General features: G+C 43.4%; 1 long non-coding RNA gene and 2 pseudogenes across 3 annotated transcripts in view; all 3 read left to right on the top strand.

Annotated features, from left to right (window-relative positions):
- LOC308328708 (tubulin beta-4B chain-like) overlaps nucleotides 1-3,246 on the top strand; it is a 16,405-nt pseudogene extending 13,159 nt beyond the window's left edge. Inside the window, exons 7-8 of the transcript XR_013966231.1 lie at nucleotides 159-442; nucleotides 1,710-3,246. The product of XR_013966231.1 is annotated as a tubulin beta-4B chain-like (transcript). The remainder of the gene's footprint in view (nucleotides 1-158; nucleotides 443-1,709) is intronic.
- A 1,562-nt stretch (nucleotides 3,247-4,808) lies between these two features.
- Nucleotides 4,809-7,693, top strand: LOC308328064. Its single transcript, XR_013965249.1, has 4 exons — nucleotides 4,809-4,950; nucleotides 5,990-6,106; nucleotides 6,492-6,563; nucleotides 6,742-7,693. It is a non-coding gene; the product is annotated as an uncharacterized lncRNA (long non-coding RNA).
- Nucleotides 7,694-11,256: 3,563 nt separating this feature from the next.
- Nucleotides 11,257-18,294, top strand: part of LOC308328252 (WAS/WASL-interacting protein family member 1-like) — a 33,613-nt pseudogene continuing 26,575 nt past the window's right edge. The window contains exon 1 of the transcript XR_013966230.1: nucleotides 11,257-11,342. The product of XR_013966230.1 is annotated as a WAS/WASL-interacting protein family member 1-like (transcript). The remainder of the gene's footprint in view (nucleotides 11,343-18,294) is intronic.

The following is an 18,294-nucleotide window of genomic DNA, read 5'->3' as shown; positions in this document are numbered from 1 at the left end:
AATCCAATTATTGATGAAAAGTCCATTTTGGTTGCGCTCGGGGTTTTGCGCTCTGAAAATGCCAGATCTACAAGCTCACAACGCGTCGCACTGTGACGTGTTGTTGTGAGCTTGTAGATCGGCTGTTTTCAGCATGCGAACACGTGTAAAATCGGGAGGGAACCGACAATTTGCTGTCGAAACGGTATAAAAATAAACTGATGGAATCACACCACCAACCTCCTCCGCTCCCTCCTCCTCCTCCTCCTTTGCAGAACAAGAACAGCAGCTACTTCGTGGAGTGGATCCCGAACAACGTGAAGACGGCCGTCTGCGACATCCCGCCCCGCGGCCTCAAGATGGCCGCCACCTTCATCGGCAACAGCACGGCCATCCAGGAGCTGTTCAAGCGCATCTCGGAGCAGTTCACCGCCATGTTCCGCCGCAAGGCCTTCCTCCATTGGTACGTAGAGCCTCAAACTATGGCAAAAACATTTATTTTTAGTTTTTCGCTGATTCCACATAAATAAAAACTAGGCTATGATGACTATAGCGAAGGATAAATATAGGGACTTTTTTTTTTTTTTTATATTTTTTATCCCACGATTTTGTAACTCATTTTTCACCCCTGTGTCAATCATCTAATGTGATCCTGGGCTCTACACACCCTCCACCAACCTAGTCCCCATATATGGGGGACAAGGGGAGAGCAACGGACTTGAACTCATGCTTCTTTCATGCCTGAGTGTCCAAGTTGCTCCTTTACACCTGACAGGGGGGAGTTTCCCTGGTTGGACGTAGCGCGTGGAAGGAACACGTTATTCCAACCAGTTCCTTTCCCCTCCATCAGGCGCCCCGGCTGGCCAGGGGGAGGCAGTTTAGTGACTAGGATTACTGCATGTTTTTTGTGAGGGTACCTATACCCTATAGGGGACACGGGGAGAACATGTGAGGTTACCTACCCTCACCCTATAGTGACTATTTTGTCAACAAAATAAACTAGACTACAAAGCCGCCTCCCCACTTCAGTTTCGTCTTTACAGTCACGCAAATTTATCCTAATATAAATATAAATCATCTAAGCATATATAACTTGCTGCTTAGCAGAAATTGAATTTAAAAAAAAGAACAATGTAAAGATACTTTACACTATATAGTTTAGTAAAGGTGTAGTTCCAGAGTACTCTTATCTACCATTTGGAGATTGTGGAATAGTTGTCTAGTTTCCGCCGTAATCTGAAAACCCACCTCTTCAGACTCCACCATGGCCCGTAGCACTTGCCCTAGCCTAGTCCCTTAGATAGCACGTTATGTAGACTTATGTAGTATTTTAGACAGACTTATAGCTCGTTACGTGTATAGTTGACATAGATACTCCACTGTTACGTTCTTAGTTTATACATGATTCACGATAACTACTGTCTATATATGTGATGTATGCCATGCTTTTGTTTTTTTGCTTAATGTAAGTCGCTCTGGATCAAGAGCGTCTGCTAAATGCCTAAATTGTCTGGCTACGTGAGACTAGGCTACGCAGTACGCTGGGCTGGGCTACGCAGTACGCTAGGCTACGCAGTACGCTAGGCTACGCAGTACGCTGGGCTAGGCTACGCAGTACGCTAGGCTGGGCTACGCAGTACGCTGGACTGGGCTACGCAGTACGCTGGACTGGGCTACGCAGTACGCTAGACTCTGCTTCCTAACGTGTGCGTCTGTCGTCTCCTCTCCAGGTACACCGGTGAGGGCATGGACGAGATGGAGTTCACAGAAGCCGAGAGCAACATGAACGACCTGGTGTCAGAGTACCAGCAATACCAGGACGCCACGGCAGAGGAGGAGGGAGAGTTCGAGGAGGAGGGAGAGGAGGACCTGGCCTGAGGGACCACCACCACCAACCCCCGTTAACGTTAGGACAGTGCTCCCCCCCCCCCCCCCCCTATATGAGTAAATTTTAATACCTCTAAAATGAAAAAGTAAAAAAAAAAAAAATGTTTTAAGCCATTACTGCGTCGAGAGTAAGCAACAAACGGTCAAATATTCCCAAAGAACGAGTCAAATCCTTTGAGAATGGCCGACCTACATGCTCACAATGTAGATCGCCTATTTTCATCATTATTTATCCGTGAAACTAACCCAAATAAATGTAATGGCCTCAACCAACTCCTACAATTCCAATAAATGAAGTGTATGGCAAGAGTTCCCCAGTTCAAATGGGATTGATTATTTTGAGGTGTCCCAGTTAGAATAATAATTGATTAATATCCCCAATTCAAAGGGGATTGATTTATTTTGGGGGTTCGTGACCCAAACCGTTTGAGAAGCACTGGGAGGGAGGGAGTGATGGGAGGATTCATGCTATTAGCTGAGCTGCTAATGCTAATCAACACTAATGTCTTTGTCTGTGTTTGTGTCTTAATCTGTCTGTTTTTAGGGTGCGTTTGGAAATGGAGCCCTGGGCACACACTGTGCAATGCAAACCAATACGAGTGTGCTCCGGTGCGCCATCGTTTCCGAACGCGCCCATAGTGCGTCTCATTCTATCATCGTATTCTGTGTACGTCACTCTGTGTTCATTTTTTTCCTTCTCATTAGACCATGTCATGATGGTGGCATCTTTGTGGTGGTGATGGTCGAGAATGTCTGTTATGGATTGAGACGGTTGTAGTTCTGAAAACTGTTGTAGGATGATTGATTGGTTTGCACTTCAAAAAAAATGGTTCTTAAAAATCCATTTCACTTCTCTACTGTAGATGGATGCGGATGTCGTAGATTTAGCGGTTCGCAAAAGCGGGGACTATCCCCCAGTAGCCTGCGGGTTCCAGCCCTCCTCGCTGTGTTCCGTGATACTCGTTTTGTCGCTCACTAGTCGCAAAACAAGTTCACGGAACGCAGCGACGCAGGCTAGGAACCCCCAGGCTAACTCAAGGGCTCCAAACGGAACCTTTTGTTGCAAAGGAGTTTATGGGGGGGTCCTTGACCTAAATGAATACAATGTTTGAGAACCATGCACTGACGTAGATAAGACACTGAAGTTTCAAGTTGGGCAGCTCAGCCTATGCAGGTCTTTACTGTAGATTAAGCTTTCCTTTCGCCTTGTTTGTCCGATTTTGTTTAATGACACTTGTAGGAGTGTTCCTTCCAGTCACCATTCTGTCCTGTTGTCTGTTGTTGATGACGACACCGCTAGCTTTAGCATGTTTGCTACGACTCTGTTGATGCGGATACAATCTGGTGGGGAAATAAAACATTTTTAAAAATGCAAAAGAAGACTCCATCATTCATTTATCATACCCTTTCTGGTCTATAGGGGTGGGTCGCGGCTGAGATTTGCGCACGCCCTGATTGGATCTCACCGATCTGTCCGTCAGCCCTGGCCACTCCTCTCCCACCTAGTGAAGCGCTATACGTCACATAATTTGGAGCGACACCCACCCGGAAGCGTTGACTCCCACTTCTAGACCAAGGCAGCCGATGCGTTCCTCCAGGCTTTCATTTTTCGCGCAGACGAAATGAAAGCCTGGGTATCGAGGCTACCCTTTCAGTAATGTACAACTTGGCCTTGTTCATGTATTTAGGAGGTTGATTATATTCATTGTATGAACGAAAAACTTTATTCTGAAGAACATGATCAAATTAGTGCAATATGAACAAATGATATTCACCAAACAAGCCTCACTGGCTGCAGGTATTATAATTCTTATATTCTTTACATGTTTGAAAAGGAATAGGGAGAAGAAAACGCATTTATATAACCTTTAGTCTTTCAGCGTCATCGCTTGACGTTAGTACATGGTACCAACATGGCATAAACTTAAAAGAAATCATTCACTTCAGAGAAATTAATTGGATGATTAAATGTAACATTGTAGAATGAGTGATTGATCATTTTCCTGAAGCCATTTCACTTCAATACTTTAACCCATTTCTAAAAACCTAACCTGAGGGTTTTCTAAAAAACCTTCAAATTCTTATTAAAAGAATAAAAGATGTTTCTGTATGAGACACAGAGGTGACACTGAGGGCGCAGCCGGCATTTAAGGTAAAACGATGTGCAGGTTACACCAGGTCTAAATGGGTTAAGCTCTGTGCACTCAAGTAACGTTAGGTATATATTGTACATTACTTGAGCTATTTCCAATACTTTTATTTATATACTCCAAATGTTATACTTTTACTCCACTACAGTTATTTGAAAACGTTGTTACTTTGTAGATGTTGATTATTATTATTACAAAAACATACATTAACCATTTCAACCCCATACACGTTTCAGCCATTTGGAAATGGCAGATCTACAAGCTCACACACATAATGCATGATGCGACACATTGTGAGTTTGTAGATGATAGATCTATACTGATATTTACAAATTAAGGACTGATTGTTCACCATTATTGCTGTGTCTAGATTCTCCCGGTGGAGAGCACCGAAATCCTGACGTCACTGTCTGTAGAGGGCGTCATTCCCCAGGTTCATGTATTTTTTTAGTTGCATTGAAAACGCATTAGTGTGATTTATGATCGCTTCATATAAGAACTGTGTTTGGGAAAAAAAAACGATCACCCCGGCCTTTACACTCATATGGATATGAAGCATCGACTGAAGGTGGAAATGTACAAATATATCCAAAGAGTAACAAAATAAGCGCTAGAAATGAGTCAAACAACCCATAGACTACATATCCGGGTAGGCGGGGTGACTGCAGGCTGCATGCAGCTCCCAGTCGAACCCAAGATACGTCACGCTTAGCGCGTGTGTTTTGTTTTGTTTTATTTTAGTCCTTAGAAGACTCAGACTTCGTTTCCTCTCCGTTTTAACGTTTTGTTTCGTCAAACAAACTAAATGAGAAAACAACATGGTACTATGCTTCGTCCCAGATTGCGACCATGAAAGCGGTCAGTGCCACGGCTGTACTTTCTACCGTTTTCCTGAAAATAAGAGGACGAGACGCCGTTGGATTGAGAAGATACGGTAAGGATAAAACAAATGGTTTTGTTGCTAAGTGAAGTGACAATGCACAACATATTTGTTTATATCTGTAGCTTAGTACTGCTAGTGCAGTTTTTGAACATCTGGAATAAAGCAGGAGGTGATCTGTAGTCCCATATGGACGCGATCGCCACACAAACAACATAAAATGCTGCTTAAAAAGTATTGATAGTCCACCCCGAGCTTTTACACTTTGATTTTATTTAATTTAGAAATGGGCATTAGACATATACGACATCCCACTTACTGTATTAAACTGCACTTTCTGTGCACAACCAATAAAACAACAAATACATGCAATTGTGTGCCGTTGAATGTGTGGGTGCTGAGTTTGTGTGTCTACCGTTTCCTGATCATGGAATGATCCCAGAGTAATCTAATCTTATTTTCACATGTTAGTTATTAAAATATTACTTTCATGGAGGTTTTTACATAATTTTGATTATTGGGACTCATTTTTCTATAGTAATTTATTTGTCATGTGATATCTGTCTTTGTTTACAAAGCAAAACAGAAAATCAGAAATGGTATATGTTCCATATGTTAATTGACAAAACTACAATTAAATAGTTCGTTTTTGTAGAAGCCATTTCAACTTTTTTGTATATTATTGTTTAGAATGATACATTTTGATTAATGGTTTATTGACTCAAGGTGCATCATTGGGTTTTGTTGAAATGTTTGGAGCTGACAAAATATTTGAATATTTGTTTGTGTCATTGTCAAGTAAAATAAAAAAGAAAGTAAGGTCCGCACACTGGACTGAGCTCCAAAAGCATAATGTTTTATCTTCTCACCACAGAGACATGACCTTTATTTAAATATTGATTGACGGTGTTATGAGCACCAGCTGTGTCTGGTCATGTGACACAGCAGTGTCCCGTATATGTAGGTGCTTGTTTGTGATGTTCATTGTTAGTGGATGTGCGTCTTCTATTGTCAAGTAAAATGCCATGCTTGTGACTGCCATAATAGTCTCTAAGTAAATGTCTAACATCTTTTTATTTACTTTTTCTTTTAGACGGAAAGACCGGAGGCCCAGCCAGGATTCACGTGTGTGTAGCTGCCATTTCCCTGGTGGCATCTCCAAAGGGCCTATATGGTTTTACAACCGTTAGGCTTAGGCCCTGTTCTGCAGGTACGCAGCCTCCAACAAGTCGGCTCCATTTATTTTTCATACATCTGATGTGCATGTTCTTAATGTTCACTTGTACATCACCTGTCTTTAAATATACCCCCACCTCAATCAGCTGTCTCTCGCTGTGTATCCGTTTGCCTCTGCAACCTCCAGCAAATCCACGCACCTCTGCCTTTGTCCGTAAATGTACATCCACCTCAGTCTTTTCATGACTAATACCGTCTCTCTCTCTCTCTCTCTTCTTTGCAACCTCCTGCAAATCCATGCACCTCTGCCTTTGTCCGTAAATGTACATCCACCTCAGTCTTTTCATGACTAATACCGTCTCTCTCTCTCTCTTCTTTGCAACCTCCTGCAAATCCATGCACCTCTGCCGATACAACAGCTCCAGTACCATGTGAAGCCTTGCCTGAAGTTCCATGCACTTCTATGTCACCTCCAGTTCCATCCATCTTAGGTACGTTTTGTTAATGTTCACCATCATCCATCCACATTTGTCTGTAAAAAAATATATATACATCCACCTCAATCTGTTCATAAATCTCTCTCTCTCTCTCTCTCTCTCTCTCTCTCTCTCTCTCTGTGTGTCTGTGTGTGTCTCTCTCTCTCTGTCTGTCCTCTAATACAACCACCAGCATGCACCTCTGCTGAAATGCCACCTCCTGCGGATTGGACAAGAGTGCAGAAAATCATTGATGATGCTCAAAGAGAAGAGATGATGATGGAGCTACAGACTTTAAAAGATAAACAACAGTACTGTAGGGACAGGTATTCTGCCTCTCAAGTTCCAGATATCGTCCTACGTATGGAGACTGGACTGCCAGATAGAGCAATATTCCTCGATGTTGCTTTTTATGTGGGTCTGTTCAAGGACTCTATAGCTTATTTCAGTGGATGGAAAGTTGATGTTCTCTCTCTGGAGGACCAAGTTTTCATGACCCTGATGAAATTGCGAAAGAACTACACTAATTTGCATCTTGCCCAGTTGTTCCACTGCAGCACTAGTACAGTCAGTAATGTAATAATCACATTCATCCATGTGTTACATGAGATTCTCTTTAAAGACATCATGAGCGTAGTGCCAAGTAGAGAGAAGAATCAGTTAAGCCTCCCTGCCTCATTCCAAATGTTCAAAAACTGCAGGATGATAATCGACTGCACTGACATTAAAATAGCTGCTCCTCATCAAATGGACGAACAGAAGCAGACCTATTCTGCATACAGAGGGATGCACTCTTTTAAGTTATTGTTGGGAGTTGCACCAAATGGTGTCATTAACTATTGTAGCAATCTTTTTCCAGGTTCAGTTTCTGATAAAGCCATAGTCCAAGAGTCTGGCATCCTTTAGTCATTTTAAATCTGGAGATTTAATTCTAGCAGACAAAGGCTTTTTAATTTCTGACATTCTGCCAGAGGGGGTTTCAGTCAACATCCCACCATTCCTAAACAATGGAAAGTTCACCGAAAGTGAGGTTCTGTTAACAAAGAACATGGCTAGAAATAGGATCCATGTTGAACGAGCTAATGCGCGTCCAAAAGACTTCCAGATCATTCCACCCTACCGTCGTAGCCATGCTGATGTGGTGGTTCAGGTCTGTGCCGTCTTGGTAAACCTGCAGGAACCTCTCATAGATGAGATTAGAGATGCACTTGTGTGGTAAATGATTTGTAATCGTCTGAGAATCAAAACTGTTGTGCTTTTTCTTTTAAATAAATTGATTTAGCAGTCATGGAATGTGTCTTCTATTACACTGCCTTGTTTCACATTTCATATTTGCTATGTAGTGGTTTTCAAACTCTTGTGCCAAAGACGCACCAGTGAGTAAGTCAATAACTCAAGTCAAACTATTCATAGCTAAAATAGCTGATCTACAAGCACAAATGCATGATGAGCTTGTAGATCTGCTATTTTTGCTCTATCTATAGGCACGCCTCGTGCATGGGCTCTTATTCTCTATGCGAGGTCATGCTGTAGTACTGTAGAATAGAAAATGAACTTCATCCGAAAAATGTATTTGGCCTACTAGCCTTCTCTTTTTCATATTTCCATGTAATAATATTGGCAAAGAAAGAAGATGAAGGACTTTATTTTGGCATGCTGGCATATATACAATCAAACGTTTTTTTTTTTTGTATGACCTATTGCGGGCCTGATGTGGCCCGCGGGCCTGAGGTTGAGTATCACTACTCAACCTCAGGCCCGCGGGACCATTATGACTGGCCCACCAATGAAAATCTAAAAAAAAGAAGAAAAAAAAATCTGGAAAATGAAATAAAAATAAATAAATCTGAATGAAGTTATCTTTAATTACATTATTATAAGTAATACTATTAGAGTTGTACTATTACTCGAACGAAAATAAAAGCTTGGGGGGGGGGGGGGGGGGGAGATGCAATGCAAATGAAAGACATATACTGTGTATCCCTATTCCCTGACATAATTTTATAGCTAAACGGACAGAATTCTATTTTATTTGAATGATGAAACCCAGCTGCCATTAATAGTTGGAAATGGAAATTGCGGAAATTGCGGAAATGGAAATTGCGGAAATTGCGGAAATGGTGGAAATGGAAATTATGGAAATTGCGGAAATGGAAATTGCGGAAATTGCTCTTCACTTATAGCTATCTATTTTCAGGTAGATTGTTTTATTTTACTCAGTCAGCCATATCACTACTCATTTTTTTTCATGAAAAAGGTCAAATTGTGTTTATTGTATTTTATTTTACTCAGCCATAACAATTTATTTTCTGTTAACCAACTTGCTGGCTAGCAGGCAGGCAGACAGCTACTCATAGACAGGCAGACAGACAGACAGACAGACAGCTACTCATGGAGAATTGGACAGGCAGGCAGTCAGACAGCTACTCATAGACAGGCAGACAGACAGCTACTCATGGAGAATTGGACAGGCAGGCAGACAGCTACTCATGGACAATTGGACAGGCAGGAAGGCAGACAGCTACTCATAGACAGACAGACAGCTACTCATGGACAATTGGACAGGCAGGAAGGCAGACAGCTACTCATAGACAGGCAGACAGACAGCTACTCATGGACAATTAGGCAGGCAGGCAGACAGCTACTCATAGACAGGCAGACAGACAGCTACTCATGGACAATTAGGCAGGCAGGCAGACAGCTACTCAGACAGGCAGACAGACAGCTACTCATGGACAATTGGACAGGCAGGCAGGCAGACAGACAGCTACTCATAGACAGGCAGGCAGACAGCTACTCATAGACAGGCAGACAGTAAGACAGCTACTCATTGACAGACAGACAAATAACTACTCATGGACAGACAGACAGACAGACAGACAGGCAGGCAGGCAGGCAGGCAAAGAGCTACTCATGTTATGTTATTATGTTATTATAACAGCTACTCATGTTATGTGCAATAATTTGTGCAGTTATGGAAACAGCTCTTTGTGTTTATGCAAGAAAATGTAACACATTTATTTATTTACATATTGTGTGCATGCACATTGTACTTTGATACATTTTGCGAAAATAAAGCAATTGAAAGAGAGAAGTTATCAAGTATCATTAATGTCGTAATTTTATCTACTGGCCCCTGGCCCCTTGCCATTTTTGTAATGTGGCCCACAGGTAAATCTATTTGAGTATCCCTGCCGTGGACCCCCCATTTGATATGCCAGGGACCCCCATAAGAGAAGATAGCTGTGATTCTCAACCCATTTCATTTCAAGGACCCCCCAGTTTGACCTGCATTAGTCTACGGACCCCCCATTTAATGACATTTCTATCTCTGGAACCCCCATTTTATATTATTGTAAAATCAATGCTAATAATTTAACTCTGAGAGTGTACAAATTGAACCGAATAGACCTGTGGTTCCATTTGTACACTCTCAGAGTTACAGACCCCATAAGGGTCCATTTGGTTCTAAACTATCATTTAGCTGGGGGGACCCCCTGGAACTCCCTCAAGGACCCCTGGGGGTCCCCGGACCCCACTTTGGGAACCACTGCTGTCCTCCAGAGCCCCGCCCCCGACTACACACAAACTGTTCTGTTTTTTTCTCCATCTTGTTCCACATCTGGAAACATTGCATCACACACTCACACACACACACACACACACACACACACACACACACACACACACACACACACACACACACACACACAAAACAGGGGGGAAAAAAGAAAAAAGGCCCTGATGGATCAAAGCGAAGCTGCAAGACAGACACAGCTGCATTGGACCGAGCCAGAGCCATACGGACAGAAAGTTACACCTAACCAGAGCCATACAGACAGAAAGCTGAGCACAGACACCCAGCCAGAGCCATACAGACAGAAAGTTACACCCAGCCAGAGCCATACAGACAGAAAGCTGAGCACAGACACCCAACCAGAGCCCTACAGACAGAAAGCTGAGCACAGACACCCAAACACAGCCCTACAGACAGAAAGCTGGGCACAGACACCCAGCCAGAGCCATACAGACAGAAAGCTGAGCACAGACACCCAACCAGAGCCTTACAGACAGAAAGCTGACCACAGACACCCAGCCAGAGCCTTACAGACAGAAAGCTGGGCACAGACACCCAGCCAGAGCCATACAGACAGAAAGCTGAGCACAGACACCCAGCCAGAGCCTTACAGACAGAAAGCTGAGCACAGACACCCAGCCAGAGCCTTACAGACAGAAAGCTGGGCACAGACACCCAGCCAGAGCCTTACAGACAGAAAGCTGGGCACAGACACCCAGCCAGAGCCTTACAGGCAGAAAGCTGAGCACAGATGCCCAACCAGAGCAAACACACACACACACACACACACACACACACACACACACACACACACACACACACACACACACACACCTCAAATTCTTCTTTTTTTGTCTGTTTTTTGTTTTGTTTTTTTACATTTGAAAACTTGTAAATGAGACATTCCACATGAAATGACTATCTATAAAGTACTTTCTACTTTTAGTATTTTAAGAAAAAAAGGGGGGAAAAGTGAGTCTATGCTAGTAGGCTACTTATTTAATTTGGTACTAAGGCGGTATGTGTAGAATGCAGACGTTGCCAAACTAGTTGCTCTGCAGGGCTCTGGTTGGAGGAGGCAGACAGGCAGGCAGACAGACAGACAGACAGACAGGCAGACAGACAGTTACCGATACACACATGATCATTATGGAAGTAGCTGCAGCCGTAGAAGACTGTAGAGGAACTATATAAAACACAACAAGCAGCACAGCGGGGTAAGTTTTAAAACATTATCATCTTTTACATGTCTTTATTAAATGTATAACTTTATTCCAGCGCTGGGAGGATTCTTCCTTCTTAAAGTAAAGAAAAGAAAAGGAAAGAATTGAGCGGAAACCGTTGGACCGCAGCATACACAGCTGCATGGGTTCGCTTGATTTCTCTGCAACATATCGTAGCTCATGTCTTGGTCTGTCATCGTTTCATTAGGCTAAGATTTAGAGACTGTCGTAGATGTTGTCGTATCGATTCTGACACACATCCACTTTATAAATCTTATAGGCTATGTGTCACCAACACGATATCGATCATAACAGTCAGTAACTTTCTAGTTATTAAATAAAAAGCGTAACGGCGGCTGACAGCTTCTGTAAGACTGTTGCAAAGTTAGGCTAACAAACGGTCTGTTGGTTTTTAATTGGCTGCTGGCCAAATAACGATCGAGATCTTCCTTATTAATGACGATTGATATAAATGTCATGTGCGTTTGGCGTTTTAGCTCTGTTAATGTTCACGGCGTGACGGTGACACACTGACACGTCACTGGGGCTGCATGAGGCTTGTAATATTAATACTGCGTGTGTGTGTGTCACTGTGTGTGTGTGTGTGTGTGTGTGTGTGTGTGTGAGAGAGAGAGAGAGAGAGAGAGAGAGAGAGAGAGAGTTTTTGACTATTTGAGACTATTTTAACAGATAGGGTGTTGAATTCATTTCAGAGAGTTTTAAAACACACACACACACACACACACACACACACACACCTCAGATGTGCTGACTGTATATGCATGAGGAAGTTGCGGTCTTACTGTCTATACAGTACACTGTGTTTTCACATCTCAGACTCGGTGTACTAAATGGAACCTTCATTTGGTTCCGTCATTTTGTACACTCATGAGATTAAACTGTGATTTCTAATCTCTTTGATTGTAAACTGCAGGGCATTTATAAAACCAGTGGTTTTCTCTCAACCGGTGGTCCCTTGAGGGCGTTCCAGGTGGTCCCCAGTTAAACTTACATGATGGAGAGTTAATTAGTAACCAAATGGACCCTTAATTAAGAGACCTTTTTAACTCTTGAGAGTGTAAAATGAAACCCAATGATGGACCCGTAATACAGCATGGAATTATTGAACAACAACAACAACAACAACATATTACGTGTTTTGGGTCTGAGAGGCTTTTTTCAAGAATATCAGACCTACAAGCTCATAGCACGGCACTATGAGCTTGTAGGTCTGCTATTTTGCAATAGTTAAAATATAACATGTTGCTTAATTAAAACACCAAAAGGGGTTCCCTCCCTGAACATGAAATGGTGGTCCCTAGTGTCTCAAATGCATAATGAAAGAAACAGAAATCACACCCGTGTGAAGTGAGGGGCGCTCTTATCATCGGACGTCATCCATTCATTGTAGATTTGGCTCGTCCACACATGACGTAGAAATCCTCCATTCATTGTCTTTTTTTTTTAAATATATTTTTTATCCCACGATTTTGTAACCCATTTTTCACCCCTGTGTCAATCATCTAATGTGATCCTGGGCTCTACACACCCTCCACCAACCTAGTCCCCATATATGGGGGACAAGGGGAGAGCAACCTAGTCCCCATATATGGGGGACAAGGGGAGAGCAACCTAGTCCCCATATATGGGGGACAAGGGGAGAGCAACGGACTTGAACTCATGCTTCCTTCATGCCTGAGTGTCCAAGTTGCTCCTTTACACCTGACAGGGGGGAGTTTCCCTGGTTGGACGTCGTAGCGCGTGGAAGGAACACGTTATTCCAACCAGTTCCTTTCCCCTCCATCAGGCGCCCCGGCTGGCCAGGGGGAGGCAGTTTAGAGACCAGGATTGTCAATGAATGGCATGTAATGTTTGTGTTAGGACAAGAATCTATACACTATGGCTGCATATAGGCCCTCAAAAATCACACCTGTGTGAAGTGAAAAATAGCAGACCTATTGCTCTCAGACCTATAGCTCTCATAGCGCAGCACTGGGTGCCGCGCTATGAGCTTGTATATCTGCTATTTGTTCAATAGCTAAAGCATAACATAATGCTTAAAACACACACAGGGTTGCATGGATTCAACTATTTGACAGCGTAATCGGTCTCTGTAGAAAGCCGCCTCTTGAACCTGTCAGTTTAAGGTCAGGCCCAGATGCCGTCCCCACGGCAAAGTGAGGAGAACATCAAAGGATTGAACCCAAATGAAAATGAGTTAACCCCTTCGTCCCCCCCCGAGTTCTTCTGTTAATACGGCGTCGGTTTCCGATGCCAGTAAAACATTCTACAGCCCTGCTTGAACTTATGAGGACAGCGAAGCTATAAGCCACTTCACCATATGTGACAAAATGTCAAAACGTTTAGAGAGGGAGAGAGAGAGAGAGAGAGAGAGACCTGTTTGGTGGAATGCTATTTGGCTGTAAGCTACAAGCTACATGCACACACACACACACACACACACACACACACACACAGGTTGGGTGTACAGTTGTGTAAACATTTAGTTTATTACCGTCGTGTTATTAATACAGAATTCTAGGGGCCAACAGAAGTCGTTCTGACACTGGAGTACTGTCCACACGGGGCCAGTAGATTCTAGGGGTCAACAGAAGTCTGTCTGACACCGGTGTGGTCGCAGTAGCCAGTAGATTCTAGGGTCAACAGAAGTCGGTCTGGTTCTAGCAGCAGTAGCCAGTAGGTCTGCAAGTAGATTGTTATGGTTGATCTGTAGTGTGTGTGTGTACTGTCACTGTGGACACCTCTTGGCTGCTTGGTTCAAACATGTTAAAACGTTTGGAAAACGCAGATCTACAAGCTCATAGCGCGGCACTCGGTGCCACGCTACAAGCTTGTAGATTTGCAGTTTTTAACTCAAATATTTGCTTCTGGAGGGTCCCTGGAACTACATATTTTCAGATGGGGGTCGGCGGCCAATTACATATATACTTTTGAGAGTCCTTGACATGAAATTGTTTGACTGACACAGAAACATGTGGATTTCAGAAAAACAAAGTCCTTATCACACAAAGAGTTGGCAGTATCTCTGTGGACCCCCTAGGGGTCCCAGACCCCCTGTTGATGAAGACCCATGCTCTATAGCAATGATTACTGTCACAATATAGAGCTATTTAACACTGTTTACTGAACACACTCTATAGCAATGATTACTGTCACAATATAGAGCTATTTAACACTGTTAATGAACACACACTATAGCAATGATTACTGTCACAATATAGAGCTATTTAACACTGTAACTGAACACACACTATAGCAATGATTACTGTCACAATATAGAGCTATTTAACACTGTTAATGAACACACACTATAGCAATGATTACTGTCACACTATAGAGCTATTTAACACCGTTACTGAACACACTCTATAGCAATGATTACTGTCACACTATAGAGCTATTTAACACTGTTTACTGAACACACTATAGAGCTATTTAACACTGTTTACTGAACACACTCTATAGCAATGATTACATTTTTAAAGGCCCAAACCACACTAAAGCAACTATTGGCGCAACTCCTCCTTGCAACAAAACAGTTGTCAACAACAATGAAACTCCTTGCAAGTGCCATTGTAGATAAGATACTGGTTCCATGCAACTATACCTACAGGTGCAACCATTTATGTTGCAATGAATTGCCTGGCAATTCATTGGTGTGGTTAACTTTGGGCCCTAAGCTTTAGGGTACTCTCTGAGTTTTAGAGTAGTAGTTGTCATAACGCACCAACTTATTGTCGTGCTTGTTGTGGAAGTGTTGAAATGCTTTTTTCCCCGCTATAGACTTCTCCCAGGAATGAATCATTTCAATTTCAATTCAAAGGGCTTTATTGACATGAGGAAACATACGTTTACATTGCCAAAGCAGAAAGAACAATACAACAATACAGCAATACAATCAAAACAAAAAATATGTACATTTGAAGGTCAGAATGTTCAATAGATCAAATTCTATGTACCAAGATCACTCGATGCAGGTATAGTGCAGGAATATACACAATGAATCAAGTGTCTTCTCTTAACCCATTTAAAAATGGCTTCTAAATCCTAATGATTCATTATGTCAGTGGTGCTCAACCTTTTTCATGTCAAGGACTACCCAGAATTATCTGTATTTGGCCGCGGACCCCCCCATCTGAAAATATGTAGTTCCAGGGACCCTCCAGAAGCAAAGTTTTGAGCTGAAAACGTTCGCTCTGAAATAATATATATTCAAAGATTTGTGCCACATTTTTCAAAAATAGCAGACCTACAAGCTCGTAGCGCGGCACTCGGTGCCGCGCTATGAGCTTGTATAGATCTGCTGTTTTTCAATAGCTAAAGTATAACAATGCTTAAAACACCAAAAGGGGTTCCCGTTCTGAATGGGATAAAAGTATATGTTGTTGCAGAACATGAGGATAAACAGTAGCCAGTTGCTCTGACACAAACACACTGTTAATTCTGTGCATTCACACTTACAGTAGAGGAGTTGAGTGACACATTGTGACATTTTACACAATGATTAATTGTCACACAATTATCATTTAAAGATATTTTTGAGTGGTGCACACTGCAACCACTCCAAGGAACAGCAATGTCCGTGTTCACCTATGTGTCCGTTTGACGTTAATGAGCACGAGCATGACTATTAGTACCAGTAGGGGCGCTGTTGTGCCAGAAACAGAGAGAGAGAGAGAGAGTGCTGCACTTCTGCCTGCTAATGAGAGAGAGAGAGAGAGAGAGAGAGAAGCCTCGGAAACCCAGACGTTTTTATTTCCAGGGAGGGAAAAAAAAGTCTGGGTCCGAGTCCACTTCCATTCGGCGTAGAGTAGCGCAAACGTCGATCACTCTCTGCTGATTTCTGATTGTCTGCATCTTTGTTAAATTGACGCACACATGTACACATGTACACACACACACACACACACACACACACACACACACACACACACTCCTCTCTCTCTCTGTCGCTCTAATTAATTAGTCTCATGTCTAGATTCTCCCGGCGGATCCTGCCGGGAGCTGCCTATAATGCCATAGAAAGCATAGGTGGACCCCAGGCTAGAGAGAGAGAGAGGGGGGAGTTGCACCACTCGGTTCACACGGGTGTGATTTATTTTATTGATAGGGTCCAGTACTGCACTCTGCTGTCCACCAAAGCAAATTCCTAACATGTTTACATGTAATGGCAATAAAAGTCTTCTGATTCTGATTCAGTAACTAGAGAGGAAAGGGGGAGAGAGATGGGGGGGGGGGGGGGGGGGGAGTGACTCGCGGCAAAGGCCGTCAGGCTTCGGGATTCGAACCCGCGACACGCCGTCCGGCTGGCTCGGCAGCCTGGGTGCGCCCAGACGGTTGAGCTAACCGCCCGGGCCCGCAGTTAACATTTAGATCGTGTCAAAGGTCAAAGGTCATGTCTCACCTGCAGTAGACACAAACTGTGACCTGTAGGTCAAGATTCCGTTTTTTCTCCTGAGCAAGCAAGCAAGCAAGCAAGCAGGCAAGCTCTTAGCTGATTGGTTTAAAAGGTACATAGTGCAGCTTTAATGTTGGATTCATATATCACTCTGTAATCTTCAAACGCCACTTAAACCCATTCTGACCTGAGATCACATTCATGCATGCATACGTGCATGTGTGTGTGTGTGTGTGTGTGTGTGTGTGTGTGTGCTCGCGTGCGTGCCTGGGTTGGTGAGTGGGTTGTAATGCGCACAGTAATGCATTTTGGATAAAGGCAACTTTATAATCGCACCGCGTTTACAGTCGTGAAAGTGAGAGTAGCCAGGCCTGCCTCGGCCTGGTGTTGACATGTAGAGTTGTACTGTAGGCCTGCGGTGGCCGAACGGTTTGCGGAGCGGTCTTGATATCGGAAGGTCGCTATAGTTCGTATCCCCGGACCGGCACGTTAAAATTACCACCGCTGAAGTGCCCTTGAGCAAGGCATTGAACCTCTACCATGAAATGTTCTATGAGCAGGGCCTGGCTGTAAACAAGTTATTGAGCTTAGTCCAGTTACCCTGGGTAAACATAGTACCTTTCCTTTCCTTAGTCCAGTTACCCTGGGTAAACATAGTACCTTTCCTTTCCTTAGTCCAGTTACCCTGGATAAACATGGTACCTTTCCTTTCCTTAGTCCAGTTACCCTGCAGGGTAAACATGGTACCTTTCCTTTCCTTAGTCCAGTTACCCTGGGTAAACATAGTACCTTTCCTTTCCTTAGTCCAGTTACCCTGGGTAAACATAGTACCTTTCCTTTCCTTAGTCCAGTTACCCTGGGTAAACATGGTACCTTTCCTTTCCTTAGTCCAGTTACCCTGGGTAAACATAGTACCTTTCCTTTCCTTAGTCCAGTTACCCTGCAGGGTAAACATGGTACCTTTCCTTAGTCCAGTTACCCTGCAGGGTAAACATGGTACCTTTCCTTTCCTTAGTCCAGTTACCCTGGGTAAACATGGTACCTTTCCTTAGTCCAGTTACCCTGGGTAAACATGGTACCTTTCCTTAGTCCAGTTACCCTGCAGGGTAAACATGGTACCTTTCCTTTCCCTCTGGACTCTCTGACGGCGGTAGAACTAGTCGGAGTTCATTCTAGGGAGGGAGGGAGGGAGGGAGGGAGTGAGTTCCTGGGATGCCACAGACACCCTGTGACACATTAGGACTCGAGGAAGGACATTAGGACACAAGGACGTTAGGAGAGACACTTAACCCATTCTGAACGGGAACCCATTTCGGTGTTAGCGTCATGTTATGCTTTAGCTATTGAAAAATAGCAGATCTACAAGCTCATAGCGCGCCACCGAGTGGCGCGCTACGAGCTTGTACGTCTGCTATTTTTGAAAAATCGAAGAACGACTTGACATTTTTAGAATCTGATCTCAGGTCAGAATGGGGTTAATCAGACCAGTGTGTTGTCCAGTGGAAACCTCGTATGAATCTGATCTCA

This window comes from Protomyctophum bolini (assembly GCF_963924005.1).
Source record: "Protomyctophum bolini genome assembly, chromosome: 14".
Lineage (NCBI taxonomy): Eukaryota > Metazoa > Chordata > Actinopteri > Myctophiformes > Myctophidae > Protomyctophum > Protomyctophum bolini.
The sequence above is the reverse complement of the archived record's forward strand: the minus strand, read 5'-3'. Positions and strand labels throughout refer to the sequence as shown.